Source organism: Melospiza melodia, chromosome 1 (assembly GCF_035770615.1).
Source record: "Melospiza melodia melodia isolate bMelMel2 chromosome 1, bMelMel2.pri, whole genome shotgun sequence".
Lineage (NCBI taxonomy): Eukaryota > Metazoa > Chordata > Aves > Passeriformes > Passerellidae > Melospiza > Melospiza melodia.
Window position 1 is genome coordinate 30382431 of NC_086194.1, and position 27211 is coordinate 30409641.

The 27211-nt window shown below is 39.0% G+C and overlaps 1 long non-coding RNA gene across 2 annotated transcripts; it reads right to left on the reverse strand.

The window, feature by feature from the left end:
- Positions 1–2616: 2616 nt before the first annotated feature.
- On the reverse strand, positions 2617–27108 carry LOC134416185 (uncharacterized). 2 transcript variants are annotated; one of them, XR_010027194.1, is made up of 5 exons: positions 27023–27108; positions 15243–15391; positions 10884–11023; positions 9917–10022; positions 2617–8835 (listed from the first exon to the last, which is right to left on the reverse strand). It is a non-coding gene; the product is annotated as an uncharacterized LOC134416185 (long non-coding RNA). The 2 variants fall into 2 exon arrangements; XR_010027193.1 differs by lacking the exon at positions 9917–10022.
- Between the last annotated feature and the right edge of the window lie 103 nt (positions 27109–27211).

Below are 27211 nucleotides of genomic sequence, written 5' to 3' on the forward strand. Positions count from 1 at the left end.
TTTTTAAAATTTCAATTAGGATTTTGTTAAATATATACATGCTTATTAAGTCATTCAGAGTCTTTAAAATCAAGATAATTCAGAGTTGCTTAAGAAGAGCTGGGAAAAGGGGGGTAAACATATTCTTCATTCTGCCAAACTGCCCTCTATTTCACAGGCCAAAATTTCAAAATTTGTGATGAGATCAGGCTATAGATCCAGAGCAGTGCTTTTTCTAATAATTCTGACAGAGTGAATGAATTTTATTAGCATCAATATTGTCTGACTACTAACAAAATGCATATATTTGGGGAGGTTTTACATCTATACATTTACTTTCTGTGACAGGCTGATCTATCTTTTCCAACCTCTTGCAAATGTCTGTAGCACATTCAGATGTGTTAGGGTTTAGCTGCCTGTGGGAGGTAAGATAATAACCCCAAGTAGGTCAGGTTTGCAAATCCTTCATGAAGACAAGACATACCAAACTTACTCTACATTTGGGAGTCATCTCCTCGAGGGCCTTGTCTCTCTCCTCACCCACCTATGCCATGGTTACAACACAGACTGTATGATGACATCCAAACAATGCTAATATTGAGTAACTACCAGGAGTTAGAGTGAGAAAGAGTACTGTGTGTTCAAGGGCAGCAGGATAAGTGTATTGCTGAAGGGGAACAGAGGGAAGTGTTGAACACAGCGCGAGCACAAAGGAAGTGGAGAACACTTCAGTGAGGTGCAGAGCCCCCAGCAGAGCCCTGTGCTGGAGCTCTGCAGCTGCTGGGACAGCCACATGTGCCAGCAGAGCAGGGGCTGATCCAGCAGCTCCCCAGCAAACCACGCTGCAGAGACACTGGTGCTGCCCTTGCTGCCTGTGCCGTAGTGCAGACCCAGGTGTGTCAGACCTGGGTCACACACCTCCCTGCAAGGCTGCATCCATCTGCAGATGTAGCACCTGGGATGCAACAAACCTTATGTAATAGTAAAGATGCCCAGAAATTAAGATTATTTTAATTATCATTTTGTAATTCAGAGGCACCTGATGGTCAGATTAGAATCAGGTCATGACTCCTTGCTCTCACTTTCCCTGCAAGAAAAAAAGAATGATAATCTAGAGCAAGATATGGAGAAAAAAAAAAGTGATGGAAGGATTCAAGAAATGAAAAGCAAATTTACTCTTAATTCTTGTAAAATTTAACTGCAAGTAACCTCTCATGTCCATACAACTCAGTGAGTCATAATTTAAAATAAGAGACTAAATATAAATGGAAACTACTCAGAGGCAGAAGAATTTGATCTGTGTCATTCATAAGTAAACTATAGAATTTGATTTGTTCATAAAGCAGACAAGGTTTCCAGTAGAAATTCTTAAGAAGTATAGCTATCAAAATGAACTACTATCTTTAATTTTATTTGTTGTTTCTGAGTGTGCATCATCTTGGTTTCCATGCTACGGCAGTGTGATTCATATCTTGTGGTTAGGAAGACTGACTTTTTGTTTCCGAAATTTCTGCTGTGAGAAAACATCTGCTGAAACGTAGATAGTTTGTGGTGTGTGGATGAAATATGTATTCTTTATACCCTCCTCCTGTAAGGACAGACTCATCACAAGTAACAACCTTATTCTCACAGTTGCACTCTTGACACATTATCCCCTAGTAAATGATCAAATAGTTTTTCTGTTTAGAAAAAAAGGTGTCATCTGATATTTATATATGTGTCATTTGCATCATTTCCAGGTTGCAGATGCATACATTATTCTTGTTGCAGGGAAGACTATTTTTACTATTTAACACTTTATAATCAAAATTGATATTCCATAAAATCTAATAATTTTTATTACATAGAGCAAATCCTCCTTACAGTACCAAGAAACACTTGTTCAACTGGAAATTCAATTTTAAGTCATAAGAGCAGAGAGGTTTTATTATCCAGTTGCAGTTTATTAGGCTGAAGTGGGAACTGCTTATCAAGTTACAACATGAGTACTCATTGGCAGGAGCTCCCTACTACTGCTGGCATCTCTCAAGGTTTCAAACAGAGTTCATACATCCAGACTGGAAATCCACGCTTTTGCATCCCTATGCTTCTCTGCTCCCTTTCTCAGCTGGGGACAACTCCCAGAAGGAGTGGCCCCCTTCAAACCCTTCATGTGATCAAGCTTGTGTGAATTCTCAGAAAAAAATAACTAGCGTGGTGGCTCCTAGAACATTACAAATTTTTCGGTGTATAACCATTGTTCAGCAGACACCAAGGCCAGCATTTCATCTGCTTTTTTAGGTATCCCAAGCAACTCCACTGCAATTATTGAGACCAGAGGCATAATACTGCAATATTTGCCACATACATCATTCTAGATAAATAAATATTCATCCACTAACCTAACATGGGTAATTTCATACTCAGCCTTCTCTTTTTCCTGTTTCTTCAGCTTCACACACTTAACAGAAATTTCACAGGTCTTCACAATCCCTCCCACCCCAAATACCTCAGGTGTACATGCTCTCCGTGCTAAATGTATAATATAAAACACAATTGAAAATAAATTTTCCCCAATATAGTGATAATGTTTTGCAACACGGGAGAAACTTCTTTAACAAGAAGAGAGAGAAAAATGGAGTGTCTGAAAACAGTCCTTTATTCATTTAAATAAGTTTTTAAAATCAATGTTACATATAGTATGCTCACTTGTCCATAGAAGAGCTCATCTTCATTTCTTAATTCTTAAAATTAAACTGCATTCTAGTTTGTAGAGAATATGGCATATTAAAATGTGCACATATACCCTGTCTGGTTCTTTAAAACATGTGAAAATGTATTCTCACAGCTAAGTAGTTAATGTAACAGATATTTTATCTCCTTCTAGACTGATTTTTTTTTCTTTGGCTGCTTCCTACTATGAAAAGCAGAAATCTGCATTATTTTTGACAAACAGCATGGTACTCAAAGACTGAAGTATTCATTCAGCTGTGATTCTAAGAAATACTATTTCATCATTGGTTATAACTTTCATCAGTGGTGCTGTACCATGATTTTCTCTGACTACTATTCTTTGGATTTCTTTCTTTTTTCACAGTTAGAAATGGAGCTCAGTTTTGCACAGTTTATAGGCGTATCCTATATGTTTTCTTGATATTAGCCAGCACTAAAAGAATGCTTTTGATTTGAGATGCTTGAAGGAAGAAGTCATAGAGGGAAAGTGGGTGTTCCCCTGTTGTCTGACATTTTAATAAGCTGAGCTAAGCTTGACAATCATATATTCCTCTTACCTCAATGGAATTGCTCTTTCATGGAAGTCATCAGATGCTCTTAAGAGGGAGGCTCCCTTGGACAGGGAACTGACACTCTGTTCAGCACTGCTGTCTACATGCAACTGTGACCTGATTCAAAGCCCTTTACAAAGCTTACATTGCTGGTGACATTTTGAGAAGTTGTGTTTCTTTGTTTGCTTCTAGTTTTTATACAAACTGCTCCTGATTTTAGCTGGGATAGAGACAATTTCTTTCGAAGTAACTGGTACTACTGTGTTGTGCTTTGTTCATTCAGTGTGAGGATAATGTAGATAACACACTCATATTTATTGCTTGCTCTTAGTCAAGGCCTTTGAGTGTCTCATGCTCTGCTGTTAAGCAGGTACACAAGAAGCTGGGAGGGACTATAGCCAGGACATCTAGCTTAGGGAAGTTCTGTACCACAGAACATCATTCTAAATACATAAATTGGGAGAATTGGCTCAGGGGGGCAGATAGCTGCTCAGGGATAAGCTGGGCATTGGTCAGCAACTGGTGAGCAATTGTATTGTGTATCACTTATCTTCCTTGGATTTTATTTCTCTCTTTAATTGTTATCTCCCTTTCCATTATTATTATTACTGTTGTATTATTATAACATTCTATTTTATTTCAATTATTAAGCTGTTTTTATCTCAGCCCACAAGTATTAACTCTTTTCTGATTCTCCTTCCCATCCCAGCATGGGTAGGGGGTGGTGAGCAAATTGCTTCATGATATTCAGTTGCTGACAACATAATGGCTAACACTCCAGTTATTCAATTTTAAAATATTTTCCTTTTTTTTTAGTCGATATGGGGCTAGTTGGGAGGGAAAATGATTCATTAGTGTCTCTGTGTGGAGACAAAAAGCCTCTTAGAGGAGTCCAGAAAAATATAGTGGGAGGAGAAATTACATGGAAGATTTTGTCACCTTCAGAAACAATTGATGTAGTTTCAGATCTATATTTCACTATTTGGTTGTATCCATACCTGGTATTGAAATAAAAACATGACTCTTCAGTTGTGGTTGGATTTCCATCGTTTTATCTGATTAACAAACATAGAAAGGTCTTGTCTATCAAGTAGTTTGATATCTCTGTGGTATAAATGTCAATAAATGGTAGAAATTTTCACTTCTGCACTGATGTACCTGAGTGTTTAACTCTGACAAAAATAGTAAGAGAACAACCCCTGTCTAAATTCAAGGGATGAGCAGAACACAAGAGTAACACTTAAGGCATTACTAGATGCCTTACTTCTCTGATATATTTGCAGCCAAATTCACACTGTGCAGTGGCAGGGCTGTATAAAAAGGAAAGGAGGGAGGGTGGTGTCAGCTGCCCTTTTAGAGAGGTTTTAGAGCCTAAGAATGTCAAATTGAAATATCAACACCAAAACAAAAGTGCTTTGCTGCAATAGAGAGACCTCAGTGTCAACATGATGTCAGTGAATGCAAATTTGCCTTAAAAGATTAACAATTTCTGCTCATTATACATCCACTCAAGTATTAATTTTAATGTAACAATAATAACCACCTTGCCTCCCAAAGAAAGGGGGCATTTGTTTTAAAGAAGGAGGCTTTAGAAATAAATGCTTCTCTTATTTATGAAGTCTGGTAAAACAGGGTGTAATTGGAAAGGTGAAGGAAGAATTCCCTCAACACTCAGGTAGATTTCTGGCACATGAAAGGAGAAGTCTGACTTTCCCCCTCAGGAGGGCAATGGAGTCCCCAGCACAAAGCCCTGGGAGCTAGGGCAGGTAAACAAGGTCCTGGACTATGAAGGATTCTGACAGCAGGGAAAGTCTCATGAACCACAGTGAATGGTAGTTTCTTTTCTCTGTGAGGTCTAAGCAGCTTCTTACCTTTCACCAGGGACCACGGTGCCTTTTAGCACAAACTAAACCCGACAACTTGAAAGTAGCAAAAAGCTCTGCTCTCTGAATCTTTTGACCTGGCCCTTTACACTGCAATGTCCTAAGGCAAAATTCCTTTTTTCTTTGCCACTAGAAAATGTTTTGCACTTCAGAGAGACCTTTGAGTTCCTTCAACCCATACAGAAGCTGTGGATTTGGGGAATGACTGAACAAGACTGTCTCCCACATCGTCATTCTGTTTTCATTTTTTTTGTTTGTTTGTTTCTTGTGTATGTGAAGCCACTGACTTGTGATCTGACAAAATAGAAATAACACCTTCTGGTTTTGGCAGATAGGTGAATTTCTGAGATGAGCATTAGCACCTATCCAGTGCAAACATGCAGGGCAATGTTGATGTGCCAATGCTCAGACGATGATGAGTGAAGCAGACATTTTCATGATAAGCTTGAGAAAATTGGTGATCATAGGGTTAAGAGGCTAATACTAAAATCAGAGGCTGAGCTGAACAAAGAGCTGGAATGAGAAGGTAGAGAACTTGCTCCTGCTAAAGCCAAAGGAGCCTTGTAGACTCATTTGGCAAGTGCATCACCTCCTAGAGTGTGGTGGCAGAAGCAACCCAAACCCAATGTGGCCACAGGACTTACAAAAGGGAATTGTGGGCCTGGTCACTTGCCTGTGGTCAAAGGTTCTCTAACAGAGATTTAAGGATGCACAATTACAAGCAGGTCAGGCTGTGAAAATTTTTGTTGCCTGCAGCTGGGAAAACATAAAGTCATGTTTCCAATTTACAATTTGCTCCTGGCTTTGCTGATGATACTTAAGTAATGGTTCTTAGAATAATTTATTCATCATGCTCAGATTTGGCTCAAGACTTCTCTTGTATTTGTATATATTTAGAGTTGCTCATATCTAGAGCTTGTTAATTACAGCTTTTGAATCTGTTTGCCTTTGAATTGCAGAGACCCTTTTATTTAAAATATCAGTAGGAACATAATAAACAAAGAAAGGAAAATAATCAAACATAACTGTCTTTAAGCTGATCCACATAATGTTATATTGGATATCCCATCAAAATTAAAAGTGCTTAGAAAAGAGTGATTCTATTATGACAGTGAAAGCCAAATGCTTTCAGCTTCTTATTGGAAATAATCAAATTGCATCATGTTGCTGCCTTAATCCCATTAAGGCTTAAAGAATATTAGTTTATTCACAGCCTTCTTTCATCTAGCACTAGACAAAACCCTGTAGTAAATAATTATTCAGAGTAGCTTTATTATTTTAGATTGCAGTTCCAATTTTCTCACTCACACTGAAAATGGCCTAAGAACTGATGGATCAATATTAGTATTTCTAGAAAATTATAAATAACATTTATTTTACTTGTCATGTAATTAATTATACATTAATAAGCTCAGTTGTTTTCATTTTTAAGAGACGTGCTTTTAGCTTTTCTGGAGACTAAGGTTTTGGAAAGTGATGCTTAGGGTTCTGTTCAGTCATATTAAAAGTCATGCCTATTTTGTGGTTCACCCTTTTCCCAGAAGCTTCATATTTTATCTTTTCCTTATTGTTATCAACACAGAATCTTTCTCAGTCCCCAGAAGGCTTGTTTTAAGCTTCTTGTTTCCAGTTTGTTTCAAATCTTTTCCTACAATGTCCTTCCACACTGTACAGAGCAGCTACTGACCAGATGCCAGATGCATGAAGTACTCTTCAGTTGGCTCCTTTCCTCAAAATTACTGATTTCTATGCCAAACAAATTTCTAATTTTTGGACTTCGTAACTGTTGATTGTGCTGTTACCTCAAGGCAGTTGATACTGGAAACAGTCCAGGCGTCAGTGACTACTGTCACAAAATTTAAAAAAATTCTCAATCCCTTTCTCATGTATTTGTCCTAGAATTTCTAAGGCTGAGCAACCAAACCTTAGTAGCAGTAGGTAACTGTGGAAGCCAGAACTTGCTGCAGAGCTAGCGTGTGGCTTTCATAATCTCTGAGACCCACATTTCAACAGCTTCTTTTACGTCCTAAGTAATCTTCTTTTATTACATTTTTCTCAGAAATTATTCAAACTTATATGATACTGTAGGTGTAGTTCATGGAAATTTCTTTCTTGGCTTCCCTATCAGGACCTTTAAAATTTTATCTCAGAAGATGAAAAATATACGAAACAACAGAACAGTTTCAAATTCTCTCCATAGCCAAGGTGTCTTACAGGTGACATCTTGAGGGCTCTTCTACACCTTATAAGTCATAGTACTGAAAAATATGAAGATAGGACTGCTTAGTGTAAAATGCTACACATTACTGAGTCTAGTGGAAAAAACTCTATAGTGCAGAAAAAGATACCAGTAATGTGTTGCTGCATTTGTATATATCTATTACAACCCTGCCTTCAATTACATGGTCATGATCTCTATGTTTATTCTGGTCTCTCAAGAATTACATACAAAGGAAGATGTAAAGTTTCTCAAACAACTGTAATTGCTAGAATTTTTACTGTCTTTACAAGCTACAATTTATCATATTTTTTGTATGTAATAGTGGTAGATATGATGGAAGTATCTTTGGTAGTTTACAAATTATTAATACTGCTTATCAGTTTTCTTGGATTCATTTCCCTTATTCTAATTTAGGCCTTTAAAAGCCTCTTTTTTCCAACTACTTCATATCCTATAGCAGATGTTTTGCTGATCCTTTTCTCAGAAGAAGAAGAGAACACAAACAACTACACCCCAGGAGCACAATCTGGTCCCTTTAAGGGCTTATTTTAAGCCTCCCGTCTGAAGGATTTTGTGGGAAAGCACCTGAGGAGTGAATATTTCTGATTTGCAGGGAGCTGCTTTCTCTTGAGAAGTGATGATTAGAGCAAGATGCTGAGGAGCTGGCCATCCCTCCTGTGGTTCCAGCCACAGGAACTACACAGAAGGATTGATTAAAGGCCAGAATATAACATTTGACAGTGTTCATTCAGTGAAAAGTTCATAGAGGAATCCCATAGGTGATGTACATATACACCTGTGTTGGGTAAATCATTGAATAATCCCTAAAATAAGGATCAAAGTAGAGCTTGCCAAAAACTACTATTGTTCATTTTCCTGTCTGCATTTCAATTCAATTTACAGGACACTCTTCCTAGTGTGAATTTAATTAGAGTTAACATAGAAAACTTGTTTTTTATCTGATGTAATGCATTAACATAAAGTTGGATAATCTAATCTATAACCAGCTCTTTCTGTTTCTAAATAAAATTATCAAATAAAGCTTCTTTAGTTTATATGTTGATTCTTCTGCTTCAGGGTCCAGCTTCCTCAGTGCTAACAGCATGGTTACAGGTGTTCAGTCTTCATCCCAGCCCTGCACGTCAACTACATCCAATTGTTTTAGTCACAGAAAATAAGAAGAGAGTTTACCTGCTATTTGTATTGGTATGAAAATACAGAATGTTCTTGGGTGGTGGGAAAAGAAATAATGTTTTCTGTCCTACATGCTACCAGGCATGACAGATAAATGGCATGCTCATTGAGACATTTCATCTGTTGGAGAAACTCCTGAAAATATTTTGAAATCTATCCCCACCTAGGAGTGTAAGTCCACATATAGATGTTGGTTTTTTTACAATGCTTCTTCTTTTCCTCAGAGGTCAGTGTGTAGAGGATCAGTATTCCTAAATGGATGCATTGTTTCCATTCACAGCTTTAGAAAGATCTCCTGCAAAGAAAAAAGGTTAATTATTTAGATTCTCAAATGTATAGTAAAGATTATTAAATATAGACAGGCTTTAGCCAAAAAGCCCACCAGTTTTTTTGGTGTGAGTTTTTAGGTCAGAGCCAGTAGACATACAGATGTTTTTCTGTCTGGATTTGAATGTGTGCAAATCCTGAGAGTGTTTGAATCTCAGGTTTGGATCTTAATTTTACATCTTTACCCATCTTTCTAAATAGATTTTTTATCTTGGTGCTCCAAAAAAAAAAACCAATTAAAATTAAAAATGGCCTTCATGAACTAATTGTGAAGCAATAGTACAGATCTTTTCAAAGTTAAGAAAAAACTACAGCTATAATATAAAAGTGCACGGTCAAACTTTTATTCTTTACACCCTAAGTATTGCTTCAATTTCTTGTCAAGTTAGTGGACTATAACATCTTTGTTATTCTTGTTATGATTTTTATTATCTTAAAGGGAAAAGAGAAGTAAACCTGAACTGAGTGGACTTGTCAGCACTGTGAGTATGTTTCTGTGTAGATTCTGTGCAAAAAAGATGAAGAAATTCTGAGAATAAAGAAGTCTGACACAGTGCAGGAAACACTTTACCTCACTATTCTTCCTCTTTCCAGTTTTTCCCCCAAATCTTTGTTTGGTTTCCCTTGTTTTGGCAAAAATGATAGAATGACCATATGTATCAAGTTGAATAGAGGAATGACTATTTATAGTGCCATTTGAAAAAAAAAAATCCACTCCTTGCTGAGTAAAACAGTTAAGAAAACTGAACTCTTAGAATAATCAGAAGCATATGTTTGAATAGAATAATCAGAATAATCAGAATAATCAGAAGCATATATAATAATCAGAAGCATATGAAAATCTATGTACATGAAATACAGAGGTACTGTCATGACTACTAAAGTGGGACAGTGTCTCTTTGAAGAAGAGGCAATTTTTCATGATGGTGCAAGCCTTTGCTTCTTTTTCCTTAACCCTCAAGAGAGCTGACACGCTTATGCATGGCACTATTCTTACACCCTTACAGTAATCTTAGGACTATATTTTGGTTCATGTCTTCATCCAGTACCTCCTCAAGTGTATAATGCAGAGAGGGATCCAGTTCTCTGCTTCTCTCCCTGGAAGCACCTTGAAGCTCAATATTTCTCCTGTGTATTAAATTTAGTTTCCAATTGCTGCAAAAGCAAAAGAGGGGAGACAATTGATGTCTTGCTTGGAGATGAGAAGTGGTTGAAGATGGTCACACCACCAAGGCAAATCAAAAGGTTTCCACAGGTTCCTTCTTTTGGGAGTTGTGGGAATCCAGAAGTTTTCCCCAAAACTGGAGATAATATGAGTCACATGTGTTTTTCAAATGTCAGTTCAGTAAGTTACATAACCATGAGAAACATACAAAAGAGTTTCACATCCCTGGGAAATAATTCACACACACACAAACTTAAATGAATACATCATGGCACCAAATCCTGAAATGGCTCTTCGGAGCTCTGGTATTTTCTCCTGTATAGGAGAAAGAAAGCAAGCTTTTTTATGTTTGTTTGGGGTTTTTTGACTGTTTTGTTTTGATTTGGTTTAGAAGACATTTTTAATTAGAAAAAAGCCAACAGCAAATACCACAGAGAGTGTAGTTTTGTTTCTAATAATTCACATGCTATGTCTTCACTTAGTGTAAGAAGCAAGTTTTTAAAATTAATACTTTAAGTAGTTCTGCCAGGAATGATGTTTTATAGTAGTCAAGCAGAGGGAACCCTCAATTTAAGCAAATTTGGGAAAACATTTTAGGAAAAGAAATTTGGATATAAAAGATATTATGTAGGTATCTTAATAACAGTAGCTATACTCCAAAAGAAATAGCTAATTTAATCATATTATATCAATTCAAATATTGATCCTTAGGGTTAAACACAACTTTAAAACAATATTTTATATAAAAATATTTTTCTATAATTTAAATTGAAGGTTGGCTGCTTTTCCATAGGAGATTTATCTATATTCAGAAGTCACCTCAGGTTTAAAAAAAAAGATATCAGACCTACCTATACTTTGTCTTTTTATATGCCACATATCAACTACGGACATAGCCTTCAGCATTACAATAAAAAGAGTCTATGATATGAGGTGTCTTCCTTCCCCCATCTTGCTCCCAGAAAGCATTATTATTCAGAAATTTTCACAGCTGTAAAGAGAGTAAGGAAACATTTGAGGGCAATTATTTTCAAGTAATTGATAACTCATTTTAATTAAAATATTTCTGAAACTGCATCTGAGCTTTCAGTGTGTGTAGAGTGCAGTGCATATTCTGCTATAATGTGAAGACTTTCAAAATGAAAAAAAAAAAGCATCCATGCTTTGTAAATACATTTTTAGTGACAGGAAAATTCTCTTGCACAAATAGCTTTGTGTTGTGCCAGGTGCTATCCCCTCTGAAATGGTTCTTGCAGGTGTTTGTGGCTCTGTCTGAACAGGGGTGATTGCACATGATGGTTTATGCCATGGAGGATTGCTCTTTGCATTTACAGGACTCTGTGCACTTGTTAGGTTTAGCACTGCTATATAAAGCATTAAGCTTATTATACCCAAAATAATTAAATTATACTGACACAATTTGATTACTTGTGTCCAAAGGAAGACACAACTGCAATGAGGTAAAAGCTTGACGTGAATGCTGTTAACAGTAATACTTTGCAATTAAAGATAAGCATTTTCTTAAGCGTTTTCATTAAATCTATTTTCCCTTTTATTCAGTTCATTTGCCATCCCTGTAAAAATGTCTCTGGACTTCCAGATGTTTCAAAGTATGGAAGCTGATTGAGCTTTTTAACCTTATTTCAGTGTTTATACACACTACACAAGATATTGTGTTCACAATCTGTATCAGAAATTCTGGATTTGTTGCATTTCTTTCAAATAATAGGCATCTTACTTTATTTTTTTCTTGAAACATCCAGGTCTGCGTATGAATTGTGATAGAAAAAAATATAATAGCACTTACTAATTTCAGTCTGCCAAAATTAGACCTATCATGAATGGAAGCAGGTTGATGTTTCATTAGCATTATTTTCAGTTGAAGCAAATGTAAAACATAAGTGCCTCATGGTGGTCTGCTAACTGCTGGAGAAGAGAGAAGACTGCTGAAGTAACGAAGCAACACTGGGCAAATGAACAGATTCCTGCAGAAGCAGGTTATTCAAAATCAGCACCTTGCCTTCAGAAGCAGGTAGTGATGCAGTGATGGCAAGTGCTGTCTCATGGGCAGCCTTCACATCACAGCTATTTTCAGCAATATATAACTTGATAATCATTTTCATCTCAGCACAGTTTAGCATATTTATTCCTCCATAAGTTTTAATTCTGCTTAAGAGGAATGATCCTATCAACATAAAGAGGTCATAAGGATTGCTGCATGATCAGATTAACCTCTCTTCGGCTTCATTGCCTCCAGGCTTTACATCAGTTCTACTTGATTTTGGAAACAGTTTGTGTGCTATTTCCAGGCTACTCTTTCTAATTTATTGACATTATACTATATTTATTTGATATTATCTATTGCTTTATTTATCTCTATTAATATTTATAGGCCCATTCCCACCATATGTCTTGATTCCATGAGGATAACATTACCTAGACACTACATTTTAAGATTTTTCTCTCCCTTTATTTTTGTAACTTTTTATTTTGTAACTAGCTGGTTGTACCATTTGTAAAAAGAATTTGCATTGGCATTAATAATGATCTCTTTCCTTCTCCACAAACTGAGGTGAACAAACAGCTGTTAATAACAGGGCTGATTGCAGAACCAGAGCCACCGGAACTTCCCTTAAGACTAAAGTGATATGGATTTGTGAATCTTAGCTTACTGTTAGGGAAGTTTTTAAATATTTACTACAGTGCTTGAAATTATAGATGTGAATTTCCTGCTGTGGTTTCTTACAACAACCCTACGCCCTCATTCTTTCTCATTGCCTCTGTTGAGCTTGAAACACCTGATTCCTGGAAGTTTTATTTGGAGAGTTGAGAGAGAGTGTTGACTTCATTTCCATACCGGCTAAAAATACGGAATGAAAGAAAACAGGGGTGACTTAGGGTTTTGCCTAACCAGGGCTTATGCAGTGTGTTTATGCTTCATGACCTCCTAAATAGTTTTTTAAATTAGTGCTTTTTTTTATCCATATGCTTGCTTGAGACATAACCATGTAAGAGCAATGATTCCTTAACATCACTTCCCTGGGAACTCTTGTGATTTGTATTGTTTTCCAGAGAGTAACAACAGTTCTTCAGAAGAAATTTGGTAACTGGGTATCAGTATATTGCTACTAGGTTTTGATATTGTTATTACCTGTATTGTTGTTCACTGTGTTTGTGTTTGTAATATGGTGTATTAAGGAATGCACGGTATTCTATAACTGTTAGATTTCAGGCAAGACGGTCAATTTAATTCTGAATTTTCAAGGCGCAGGTTCTTAGGATAATTCAAATCTTTGTATTAATTACTATGCAGAATATAAACTGATGTGTAGTTATTCAGTCTGGATAGCTTCAAGTGGAATATATAACACATGGTAAATCTGCCTGAGATTCCAATCAAAATCTGAGCCTGAACTGTGTTGTAGTCATTGTGCATGAAGCAAGTTTATAACCATTTTGAGTAGAGTTGCATCCAAGGAGTATATTTACGTGTGAGACTCACTTATTTCAGAAAATCCACTGAGCACTAATCCTGACTTTGTTTCAGTTGACATTTGAAAAAGAAAAAAGATTGCAGTGCTTTCTAAAGTGTTTACTCCAAAGGCTGGAAACCTTAACCCATGCACAAAGGAAGGAATTTTCTTTCATAGAAAAAACTCAGAGATGTGGAAGTGCTCATTTTTTCTACTAAGTCTGAATTATTGCTGTTTCTGTTCAACCCAAATAAATAATTTCTCTTATTCTCTCCCAGCTTTCTTTTTCTCCTCTTGGAAACTAAACGAGTCTATATTTAAGAACAGGTCTCAACTTACACACTAAACCTGCAATTTTCCATTGTGTTTACAAGTCAGAATGATTTATATCTACTAATTTCAACCTCTGTGTTTGTCTACCAACACAGTAAGTGTCACTGTCAGTAAAATTGCATGTAAGTATTTTCAGATGAACTATTAAAAAAAAAAGTACTTGTTTTCATTACATCTCATATCATTTCCCAAGTATTTGGTTTAGACATCCTGAGCATTTTCTTAAAGAATATAATTTAATTTCAGTATGAAAGCAATTACAGAAGATACTTCTACTTCTGGATTTTTTGCTTGTTTTTCTCCTGTTCCTTGTTTTGTCCATGTCTTCAAAATAATCAAAGTTGTGTGTGATTTCATGAATGTGTCTTTGTGTAAGATACAGCTGCAGAAGAAACAAAACAGATTCTGATGAAGGGTGAGGGAGTTACTTTCAATGACTAATGTGTTTGGCTTTGTATTGTTGCCTGTCTGCTCAACAGCAAGGCATTAGATAAAGGAGAGCAAGAAAGGAAGACGTTAAAAAGTGAGATAGAAAGGTACAATAATGATACTGGTACAAATTCCCTCTACCTCTTCAGAGTAATAGATAAAAGTGTTTGAATATTGGGTAGATTGGGATAAGGGTGCTTGGCAGTAATAAAACATAGATAAGTCAGTAATCCCTGATCAGGGGAAACCACAAATATCAAAAATCCTGCAAATAGCTGGAAGCTTGAGAAGAAAGAAAAAGCCATCCAAAACGTGCCATTGATATCAGTTCAAAACAAGAGGACGATTTTTTGTTTGTTTTCTTTTCAGTGGAGGGATTTGCTCACAAAGAGGATTTATTTATTTATTACTTTTCCCAAAGGCTTTTTACCTTGCAAAAAGTAATATAAATTACTTTGTTTCTAAAACCCTGTGTCAGCACAAACATGCTGTGACAAGTTCCCCCAAGGGAAGTCCTGTAGGGTCCAAATCCCAGCTGAAATTCCTGAGTGAGCCATGCTGAATGTTTGCTACCTGACTGCTGGTTGGAGTGACTAGATTGCAGAATACTGACTTGAAAGGTAGAAAAGCCTGAGGATCTGTACATCTGGCAGTACAGGTGGCTGCTCATTAAACCAAGGAGCACCATCAGAGATTTATTTTGAATCCTATCACTCCTTACAAAAGTATGATGAAATTGGAAAAGTAGCCTTAACTGATTATATTCTATTGAATTTATATTCATTTATATCTCTCCCTGGACTTCATTTAGACTAACAGTCTTGAGCAGTTTGTAACTGATCCTGCAGGTTAGCTATCCTCATGCACAGCACACACTGACTTTCTTCCCTATGGATGTTTCGTCTTCCAGTCTAAACTGGAGTACAGAAAATAAAGATAGAGGAAGAGAGAAAACTATATTGAATTGCAGCTCACCTTATTCCACCACAGAATGCAGCCACTGCCTGCACCTAGGCTCAGAGTCTAACAGCACCTGCAGTTTGGATGAACCATTCATTCCAGCAGAAGCAGCATGACACTCAGAGTTGAGTAGGACAGCCATGTCTTTTGAGCTGGAGTGATTTCTGGGAACGACATAGGTTGGATATTAGATAACCAACATGAAATCCATAGTTTTCTAAAAAATAATACTCTTTTCTTCCAATATCCCCACTGCAATAGTTTCAATTACAAAAAACACAAGGCATAGCATCGCCAGCTCACTGCCCTGATTATTTTCTTGAGCATCAGGCTTGAAAAAGATTGAGTTGTTTCCATCTGTGTGCGTCCGTACATCTGTTAAGCTAAATAGATTGAAGGGATTGCAAAATACTATCAGACAAACCACTGATTTCTCTGTTTTTTTAAAGATGGAAATGACCTAGCTACTCAAAGTAACGTTTTATTTCATAAAGAAAACAGAGGTGATTTAAAAATATGGAGTACTTTCCAAAGCTTATTCTTATTCTATGTCATCCTTATCAAGTATTTCAGAAAACACATTTTATGTCTGCTGTTTGGATACATGCAAATATATTGTGTGAAAGAACCTCAAATAAATAAATATTTCAAATGTTACCAATACTAGATGTTCTTACACCATGTGAATACCAAAAATTTCCATGAAAGGCCTAGTTTTAACAATATTAACTCAACAGCAAAAAGGATATAATAATATTTCCTTTCTTTTCCCCATGACACACTGTGGTTTAAACCAGAAGTGGTTATTAATTTATGTAAAATTCTGCTCTGGGTTTGCATATATCTTGGTGTAAGAAATTATTATTTTATCTGACTAGGTACATATAAATAATTGTATGATAGTTTGATATATATATATATAATGCAGCTGTAATAAGCTTGGAGAGGATCACAGAAGGTGGGTTCTAGCCACCACGAGCCTAAACAATCCAGAACATCATCTTCAGGTTTAATGCCATTCTGTGTGAGTTATGTAAGGGAAGCAACTAAGCAACTATTTAGCTGCTTGTGGATAGAATGCACATAGGTGTTAAAGGGACAAACTCAGCCTTGTCAGAGCATCAATTACCACAACAGGAGTAAAATGACACAAATATACCTGAAATTTTTGTTATTTTCATTTTTATAAATGCAGTTCAAGTGACCTGCAGTCATGATTTTAAGGTAACCTTATTTCCAATCATCAGGAACTGTACTGTTTCAGGCTTAAAATCCTAAAATGGCAGTTTTCTTTATTCTTATCTGCCTACAATAGAAAAAATTGAAATGAAGGGAAAAAAACCCCACTGAGCTGTGATTCTTCCATCAGTATAGTTACAGAGGGAAGGAAAACAAGGGGAAAACACACACAGGTATCTACCAGGTTCTGCCCTGATCAAGATATTTGCCTCATTGTGTCTATTCTAAATGTTGTCATGACTTTGCTTCAAATTTTGGCCTGAAAAAATGGAGACCAAGAAATATACATTTGCTATTTATTGAGAATGTTATGGGAATAAAATAAATATTTTATACAAGGGTAGCAATACATCTTTAACAAATACTATCTAGCCATAACATTCTGGCACATGGATTGCTGAAACAATTTTTACTGGCGAGACGTTCTGACAGGAAGACTAATATACCAAAGAAATTTGTTTTCAGGTCTCCTTTTAGAAAGGCTTTCTTTTTTCAGTTTATTGCAGAAGGATCATGTGATGGGGAATGCGGAGGTTTCCCTGTGTGTGCCTTTCCCTGAGGGCTTCACAGAGGAAGAATAATTGCAAATCCACAATATGCTCTATGGAGCCAAAAGGCAAAAGAAGATTCTATGGGGACAAGCTGAAGATTATTCCCATATCATTCCCTTTCTTTGTTCATTTTTTTTGGACTGGCTAATTCTAGAACATGAGTGTGAAAGGCAAAATACCTAGGAAATTAAATAGAGTTTAGATGTTGGCAATGACCCAGACACTGCTGCTCAGACATACATAGTCTGTTAAATTTGTAGAATTCCTCGTATGGTTCTCTGCCACTGTAACTACTGGCATAAAAGCTCTAAGAAATTTATTTGTAATGTAACAACATATTGATCACTTACAGCGACTTTTCTAAATGAGCTATTACAAAATAATAGCTTCCATGCTTCTATGAGGTACTAGTGGAACTCAAAAATATTCTCTTTTGTCTCTTTTTTCAGATTTTTTTAATGTCTTCATTTTGATCTCAAGTTGCTCCCTATACATTTTCAGTTTTCTCTTCAATACCCATCTTTTTAACTACTGGCTTATTATTATTTCTGGATTTTCCTTATTTGCTGTACTTATTCTCTTTGCTTTTCATCAATTTTACCTTCCTGTTCTATTCTGGTTGCGTTTCTAGAAAAGTACTGTAGGAATCCCACCTCCAGAAAGTGAGACTGAAACATTTCTGTGACTTTGATAAATTGTGCCAAGACTTTTTGTTATTAAACATCTCAAAATTGTATATAGATGCTTAATTACTTCTATCAGATGAGGAATGAATAAATGCACCAAGAACACAGTGTTGTCTTATTATTTAGCATGCAAAACACTATGCCAGATATCCTGATCTGATGGAATTAGGGAACTGAATGCAACATAGACTCAATTCACTTCATATTATTATAACTATTCATATTTTCAGTAGATATAGTAGGAATATTTACCAGGAAAAAAAGCAAACAAAACAGAAAATAGAAAATTTGACAGTTGCTGCATTTCATTCAATAAGATAACTTCAATAACTGAAGTAACCTTCAGCTGCAACTCCTGATTCTTTAGGCTTCAGGTAGAAACAAATACAAGAATTACTTCTTTCATCTTTGGAAACTCACTTAAAACATATCACACTGGCCTTGAGACATTATGCAGACCACAAGCCACCTTAAGGCCGGCCTGAAGGCCAGCTGAAAGGCTCAGACACACTAACATGCAGCTGCTTGTCTTTCTTAACATTGACGAGATCATCTCACCCTATTTCTGTGCTTACTGTTTGGTTTCTTTTCAAACCCTATTCTACCCAAAATATTGTCATATGTGCCTTGAAAGGATTGTCAACAACTTTTGAAGGATCATCTATCATGCTGCACACTACGAGGGAAACCTCACCCCTAACTTCGTAAGATGAAAGAGCCCAGATTCAAACTTACCAAGTATGGACTCAGGGAATTCCTATGAAAGGAATCCTGGATGAAAAATTAATGTTTGCTGGAGTTTTGCTGCCTCTAGGACATCCCTTTTGGTGAGTTTTCCTTATGAAAGAAGCTGTGAACTGGCTCTGGTATACACCTTCAGTAATAACAAGTATTTTATATCTCTGAAATGAGGAACTTTTAATCTCTGGCAGATAGTTTAGATAACAGATCCATTGACTATTAAGGGAAAACGGTGAACTTCTAAAACTTCATGGTATCTTGATGACACAATCTATTGTAGTGCCAGGATAATAAAAATATTTGTGCAAAACACTGAAGAAACAGTTCTGACACTATTGTGCTGAGATCATCACAATTGCTAAGAAAAGTGACATAAACTGGTAAAGAGCAGGTATCAAAGTTGGTTTAATCTAGCGTTTTTTAGAAGATTAAATACGTGGACTAAAAACAAGCACTTCTCTTTAAAAGACCTTTTATTGAAAAGAATGCCCATGGTATCTCTTATCCACTCCAGTATTTTGTCATTTATTTACAATGTTTTATATATATATATATATATATATAATCCAAAATACAAATTATAAATGAGGCAGCATTCCTTAGAAGAAACAGAACAGCTTTCTTTTTTCGACTGGACAGATAGTTTTCTAATTCAGTATGTTCATTATTCAGTATCTTTATTTTTGTAAACAGAAAAATACTTAAAGAATGCTCTGAACTGCAAAAGAACACACTAGACATTGGTCTGTGGTGCTTTTGCATGTGTATAACATTAAAAATATTTAAGAGACAGCTTCTGCATAGCTGAGATTGTTAAAATCTTACTTTTCAGACAACACCCGAGGCTCTACTCTGAAGCTGATGCTAGATAGCTAGTTGGGAAAATGAACATGCAGGTCATTTTCACTGAGGAGCTAAACATTTATCTTGCATGCAGGGCACACTGATTTGGAAGGCTTTGAGAAGACTCATTACAAGCAAGTGTTAAATATTAAAGTTAGTCTGTGAGCCAGACAGAATTCAGAGAATCGGAGATAATGAGACTATAAAGATGATATGTAGCTAGCAACAGTTGTGGTTTGCTTAGGGATACATGTAAACACAGTCTGGTTAGGACACTTAACAGGATAAACGTGGAAAAAATAGAAAGGATAAAGCAAACAATACATCAAATGGTTTGTGGGCAGTTTTCAGTACATGCACGTTCTCCATTAATGCTGAGAAGAAATAACAAGCCATGACTACTATTTGCAGAATAAAAGCATTCAAGTTTTTCCCACTTGAATGTGGAAAGCACAGCAAAGAAAGCTAAGCAAAGATACCTGCTCCTGTTACCCTTTCTCCAGTGTTATTGTTTGTTCTATGTAATGTGGTAGCTCTCAGGATCCATGCTGGCTTTAATTCTTCAAAGGCAGTTGTTTCCCTACTTTCCTGCCCTAACAAGATGCATTGTCTTCTCTCCTCTCTTCACTTCCTCAGGTGGCTCAGTCAGAGATGAAAGTAAAAAACAAAAATATTGCTGGAATAACAGAAAACTGTAGTCACTCTGGATGGGAAAGTAGTTAGGTGTCTAAATTAGAAAGCCTATAAAAAGGGAATTGCTCAATGAGAAAAAGTCTCTAGGAGTATGCCCTGAGCATGTTAGCTGGGGAGGCTGCAGTGCCCTTGTGACAGAAGGCACTAAATGATGGGTAGGGCAGTTAACTGATAGGGATGACACAGATTCAGCTCACTGTGCTTTAGAAAACTATGGACTCAAAAAATGACTACATTTTGTATCATGTCAATGAAAATAATTTGAATGAAACTAACACAGACCACAGTTTTATTCTCAGGCAAGCTATTTCCTGAGCAGGTATTAAAATCACTGTGTTTGAGCTTTCTTGTTTGTTTGCTCTTGTCTGTTATTAATTATACAGTATGTTTATGGAAATCTCTGTGTAATTATACAGATCTCATATTAGTTTTAGCCTTGGTCTTTGGCATTTAGATATCTGTGTATCTATTTGCTATTTTCGTTATATTCTTTTCTTTGTATACCCACTAGATTCAACAGGAAGTCCCCCAGAATGAGAAATAATACAATTGCCATTGATACAATACCTGTAGCACATCTTAGTCATGGTTTTATAAGGTTAAATTAAAATGCATGACACCTAAATGTATTTATTAAAGTTAGCTCAAGTTTCTTTTCAGAGAAATACAACTCTGGCATAGAAACAGCATTGTCATGTCTAATTTAGATAAATTTTTTACTCATTAGTCTTTCCTTTCCTCTTCATGAGAGTAGAAAGAGAATTTGCAGCCTACTGAGTCAGCCATCATAACTGTAAGCTTGTTTTAGGACCTCTCAAACCACAGGTTTTGTTAAAATTATAAGCCAATTTAGCAACAAAGCCCTGTTAATGAACAGAGTGCAGTAGTGTTTGTAAAGTAGAAGTAAATGATCAGCTCTTCTTGTATTTGTGGTGTGTGTAAGAACAGAAGGTCTCGGTGCAACAAGATTGTATTTGTGGTGCAGCTGGATCATATGCTGCCCAGATTTGCTGATTGTCATGGTGATTTATTGTTGTGACCAAAACTTTCCTGCTCCCGCATCCTGGTGGTTTTAGGCTATTTGGAACATTCACGGCCAAAAGCATCCCAAGTGTTTTCTGAGGCTCAATCTGTACTAGTAAATTTAACAAGTGTTGTGGAACTTCCAGGATGCTAAAACAATCACTGGTAGATTTAAATTGTTAGAATCATCATTTAGACAGCTTCAACATGTTCCCACATGATTCCCAGGGGCAGTCCACGGGTTAGCACAGGCAGTTTGCAGTTTGCATGCAATCACCCTAATCTGGAAACTAAGAAAATATAATAGTCTGGATCTGATTCCTTTTGTGCCAGAGAGCCTCAATGGCAGGGAACGATCTTGGGAACATAATGTATTTGCTGATCCCGGTGTTTTGACTGCAGGAAACTTAATATAATATGTGCAAACCCAGTATTTTTCTCTTTCTAGGTTTGTAGTTGCAGACCTAACTCTTTGTATATTCATGTAACAAAAATAAACTTACTCCATCAACGAGGAAGGAGGGGAGGAGGAAGGAGTGGCTGTCAGTCATACTGGTGTCTAACTGCTGGTGCCTTGCTTAAGAGGTTCTCTGGGGTCATCCTGACTTGCCATTGGGAAAGGATGACTTTTTATCACTGATTGCTTTATGTCTTCCTGTACTTGATTGGGAGTGGATTATGTTGATGAAAATGAGTGGCTATTTACTTTTCTGGACAAAAACAAAGGTCCTTGGCCATAATAATGGAAGAATATTTAGCTATAATATAGAATTTACTTTCAATGCTTGTGGGAAAAAGAGGATTGATGAATGTTTTAGGCAGGCAACTTTCATTTAAGTTGCTTGCTATATATCTATAGCTCTCCAGAACCTCTTGGTTTCAGATTAAAAAAGTTATCTTGAGCAAAGAGGCAGTTTCTGTATAAATTTGTTCTCTTCTACTTGTTTCTGCATAGGAGAAAAAACCCTGAGAATATTAAGACTTTTATACTTATACTAATATTGTTCCTTTATCCCTGTACTAAGAAGTGCAATATGCTTTTTTGGTTTACATACCATAGGATCTGAGTAGAATCATGATCCTGCCTTAAAGATGATTCTTACTAATTTCCCAAACTTTTTCCAAGTTGAAAAATCTTGAACACAGTCTTTAAATGTGTTTTTCATCTACTCAATAATTTTTGGGGGCTCTGTTGGAACAATTAAGATTATAGATTACATTGGATTAGTGCAAGTCAATGAATTTAAAATAATTAAATATTTTAATTATTTTAATCGTTAACCAAGACCTATCAGCAGGAACCTCTATGTGAGGATTATATTCTCCTTTCCCAAATAATTATATTTCATATTTTTCATCCTTCATATGGCACTTCAACTTCTGGAAATGCTCCCCAAATTAAACATTCAATACTGGGTGTATAATTCAATGAAACTGAGTGTGATTTTAAACACTAACACGTCAGAAGCACCTGCAAGGGTAGTGGGAGTGGGGAGGCAGGTCTGGATGGGAGCAAAAAATAAGAATGTGGTATTTCTGTCTTATGTTGACAAAAATATAAATAGCAGGGTGGGGGAGGGAGAAGTTTATTGTCAATCCCATTTTCTCATTAAAACTGTAGACAGTTCAATAAGTACCTGAAAGTGAGGCCTTTGTAGTATTAATCCTGATACTGACTTTCTTTGTTCTCTATATAATTACTTCTGTTAAAGTTTTTAAAAGTGGGGTAGAATCTCTGCCAACAATTCTCGTTTCTTGCAGTAATAGGTTTGTATGTCCCTTCCAATCATCAAACAATCATTGCCTATATATATAGGCAATTCACTAACTCTCATTCAACTTCCACAGATGATTACTTCCCTGAAATGAGTAGGACAAGAATTATTTGTGTTGGCACAGATATTCCTTCTCAGCAGAACACAGAAAATAACAGCTAAATCAGCAACAGTTCTGTATATCAACAAAACCTGAGATGCATAAATCACAATTTTAAATCCCAGTCTTCTTTCCATGTCTCCAGGGAAGGAGAGAAGAAATCACAGATACCAAGACTAGATTTCTTCTGTGCTATTTACACTGCAAACAGCCAGAACAAGTCAGCACACAGAATTAAGCTGACGGAAGTGAAATTTTGGCCACGGACAGAAAGAGTAGGGTAAAAGCTAGAAATGAGTCAGAGATGACCCTAAGATAACAAGCAGTGTTTATAGTTCTTATAAATTCCTCCCAAATGACAAGATTTTTGTTGGTCTCAGAGTGACCCTGTGAATCTCCAGCTCACTCAGGAATTTCTGTCTGTTTAGTAAAAGTCCTCTCTTCCAAATAGCCCCTACCCTATGAAATGAGCGAGGGGCCAGGAGACAGAGCTTAGGAGGGAACTGTTCAGGCAGGAGATGCAGAAATGGGGCGGAATGTGGAATTGTGTGGAACAAAACTACAGAGCTTATTTTGGAGCTAGGGCAACAGGTGTGACTGCTGACAAGTGAGAGCTCTGGAAGTTCCAGAGGATGATAGCTGCAAAGTTTACTGGATACTGGACCTCACACATGCTGGGGATGGGGAAAGGCACAGCTCACTACATGCACAAACATATTTCTCTTAAAAATCTCATCACTGATTGGCATGACAAGTCATATCTATAAGGGCAAAAATGCTAGCTTTGAGTAGGAGAAGAAAAGTGATTACTAGTTGTTTGAGAGAACTTATTACAGGAAAATTTGTTCCTTGGTTTAGAACTAGTGAAACACCTGGGTAGTAGCCTAAAGATAAAATGAGAAGAGATGAGAGTACTATATGCATGAATGTGATCTCCATAGGAACTAAACCTTTTTTAATAGTCCACATGACATTAACCACAGTCATCCTTTGCAAGACCAAACCTGCTGTTAAACATGACAAAATACAAGTTCAAAAAGAAAAATAATAAGAAGTCCAACAAAAATAATACACTATAAAGCAGTGTATCTAAGACTGCTGAATCACAGTTGTATAGTTTTTTCTTGTTCTACACTCAATATGAGGCAACATCTCTACTGTACCCAAATTATCAAATAGAAAAGAAAATACTGAGACAGTGCATTAAGGAAAGAGATAATAAGAACATCAGATGATAAATGATTTGCAGAAGTTGTGGGTAATTTTTTAAAGTGTTTAGTTAAGTGCCTAAAAGGCCCCAGTGATGTATAAGGACATTCTCCATGCATTCTGCAATTCTCTGTGTGCTGAACATCTGAAATTTCATATTTGCTGTTAAATAGTTGTCTCCTTTATTGGAGAGGATTTGTAGCAACAGGCAGTGGATTTGACTGCAAATGTACAGAAGATGCAACTTCTGCCTAGCAACATGAATTTCCCTTACTCTCTACTTCCAAATTAGGGAGCTAATAGTACCCACAGTACTCTGCTAGTGCTATGCAATTCCCATGGCCTCAGAAGGGAATTGGGAGATACAGCCCATCATGGGAGGCCACTTCCTTCTTCTTGTAATGCCCAGAGATTTGGAGGTAGCATATGAGACAACATGAGTGTCTCTCTGCTACCTAGGTAGCACAAGAGATCCAGCATTGTGATCTTGAGGCCAGCGGAGAATAAGAAATCTTTGTTCAATCTCAAAGTGAATAAATAAAGGACTGAAAGCAATTTATTAAATATTAGAAGAAGAGGAGCCATGAACAATGACAGTAACTGTTCAACACAAAGATAATGTAAGTGAAGAATGAAAGCAGAGCAGCAATTTATGTTGTATGGAGTCATCACAGCCCACTTGTGTTGACAGAGAAATAAACCAGTGAATAGGAAGAGGCTCAGGCTGAAAAGAGCACTGAAAGGGACTGGGAAGTTTGGGCTGGAAGAATCTGAGTGCTTCCATAGGTGGATATGTTTGGAGTGAAGAATGTGCATGAATTTCAGTTTCAGCTCTAAAATCAAAAGACTAAAGGGGCTGGAAAATAGAAGGTAGTAAGAAACATACAATATTATCCACTTGTTTTTTTCTAGGATGCTGGTATGATCTTGTGAAGAGAGATGAGAGTGACGAGGAAAGGGACAGAGGAATGAAGCTATCAAAAAGTTGGCGTCCTCTGCAAAAATGTTAGGTCAGAAAGTTGGCCGGACTGCGACTGCAAGGAATTGACCTCATAAGGCGTAAGGTCCTCTTTCTGTATTTTTCCAAAAATGTTGTATTCTGAAGACTTATTTTTTCAAAACATAATTTGACAAATCCCTGGCATCTGACATGCCCACTAGCATCGTTAAGGTTTAGTCAAATTAATTTTATCTGCCTGTTGAGGCTTCAGTGCACTTTGCCCCTGGCACAGGATGGCAGGGAGCTAAACCCGAGCCATTAACTGATAACCAAGTGCGCCTAATGCCCGCCGCCCGCGGAGGGACCCGCGGGGCCCGGCCCGGCCCGGAGGGACCCGCGGGCCCGACAGCACCGCCCCGGGGAGGCCGCTGGGCCGCGGGGCGGGCGCCGCGCTCTGCCCCAGGTTTTTGCCGTACGGTAACACCGGGACCACCGCTATCTCCTCCGTGGGCAGGGCGCAGCAGAAACACGGTGCAAGCGGGGCTCCTCTCCGTGTAAGAGGCGGAGGAAGGGGCGAGCCCCGCGCCGGGGAGCGATGCCGGCAGCTCGGCCGGCCCTGAGGACGGGCAGCCAGAGCAGCACCACGGACACTGCCTCGGCCTCCCGCCAGCGGAGCGCCGGCTGCGGGACCGCGCCGCGGGGCCGGGGCCGAACCGGCAGCTGCGGTGCCGCTCCGGCGGCGGGGCAGGGCCGTCCCCACGGGGCGCGGGTGCCTCGGCAAGGGAGAAAAGGGTGCTCTTCCCGACTGTCTTCTCAGCCTGACCGCGAACAACCTGTGTTTACACAGGGCGACTCCTGGGGCTCTCAAGTTTAGCGCTGGGACAAAATTTATTGCAGTTATTCCAGGGGAGGGAAGAGCTCCGATGCCTGCGGCAGCGACGGTGAAAGGGACCGGAGGGAGAGAACGGGCGGGGGAAGCGACGGCGGGTCAGACCGGCACCGGGGTCTCCTTGGACAGTTTTACTCGTCAGCAATTTGGCAGTAACTTTCCCATGCAGCTCGTTTCATTTGAAACTAATGTTTAGCCGAAAATATCAGCGCAATGTCTCAGAGATTCGTCACCTAATGGGACATGAGCCGCGTCCCCGGTCACCGAGACGCGCCGGTCCTCCTGGTGCTTGGCGAGCGACAACCTTGCCCCCAGTGATTCCCGTTCTATCCCCAGGTGTCCTGCTGTCCTTGTCCTCGGTGGAGCCCGGTGCCTTTCCGCTTCTCCCCCAATAACTCCCTATTTTGGGCGGTCGCCTGTTATTCTGGGCTTCTCTGCTGGGGCGACCTGCGGCTGTGACGGTGTCAGTCCGGCGGAGGCGGGAAGAGGGGGGGAACGGGGGACGTGGAGTGACAGACACGGACATCACGGTGCCACTGAGATGGTGTCATTTGTCTTTCAACCTTAACGCTGTGATTCTCCCTCCCCCGATTATTTTCTATTATCGGGGCTACATGACCGCTCGGAGCTGACCTTTCCTCCCACTGGCCGCGGGAGCCCCCCTCGCATCGCTCCCCGGCCACCAGAGGCTCGGAGTTTTTCCGTCTCCCATCCCCGCGCCCAGCCCGGAGCGCTCCCGCCGCCGGGCCGGTCCTGCCTCTCCCGGCGTGACCTTCCCAACATGGCGGCGCGGCCGCCCCTGCTCCTGCGCCCGCCGCCGCCGCGAGGGGCCTCCCCGGCGAGGGGGCGGTGGCGGCTGTCAGCGGGCGGGGCGGGACCCGGCCGGGCGCGGGCGCGGGGCCGGGCCGGGCGCTGCGGGGCGGTCCCGGCGCCGCGCACTCTGACAGGCGCTCGGCCGGCAGACGGCGGCCGCGCCGGGGTGCAGAGCCCGGCGCGCACCCTCCCACCGCCGCAGAGGAGCCGACGGGGAGACGGCGTCGCCTCGGCGGGGAGACGCGGGGAGACGCGGCGCGAGCGGCGCTGGAAAGCCCCGACCGCCCCCATACCTGTGCCCTCCGGGGGCGGCGAGTGGGTGTAGCCGCCGCCGATCACCTGGGAACCCGCCCCGCAGCGCCTCCGCCTCCCGTCCTCGCCCGCCCGGGGAAGGCGCCGCCGCCACAGCGAGCGAGCGAGCGAGCTCCGGGCGGCCGCGGGCAGTAGGAGCGGGGCCCGCGGGCGGAGCGAGGCGAGGGCTG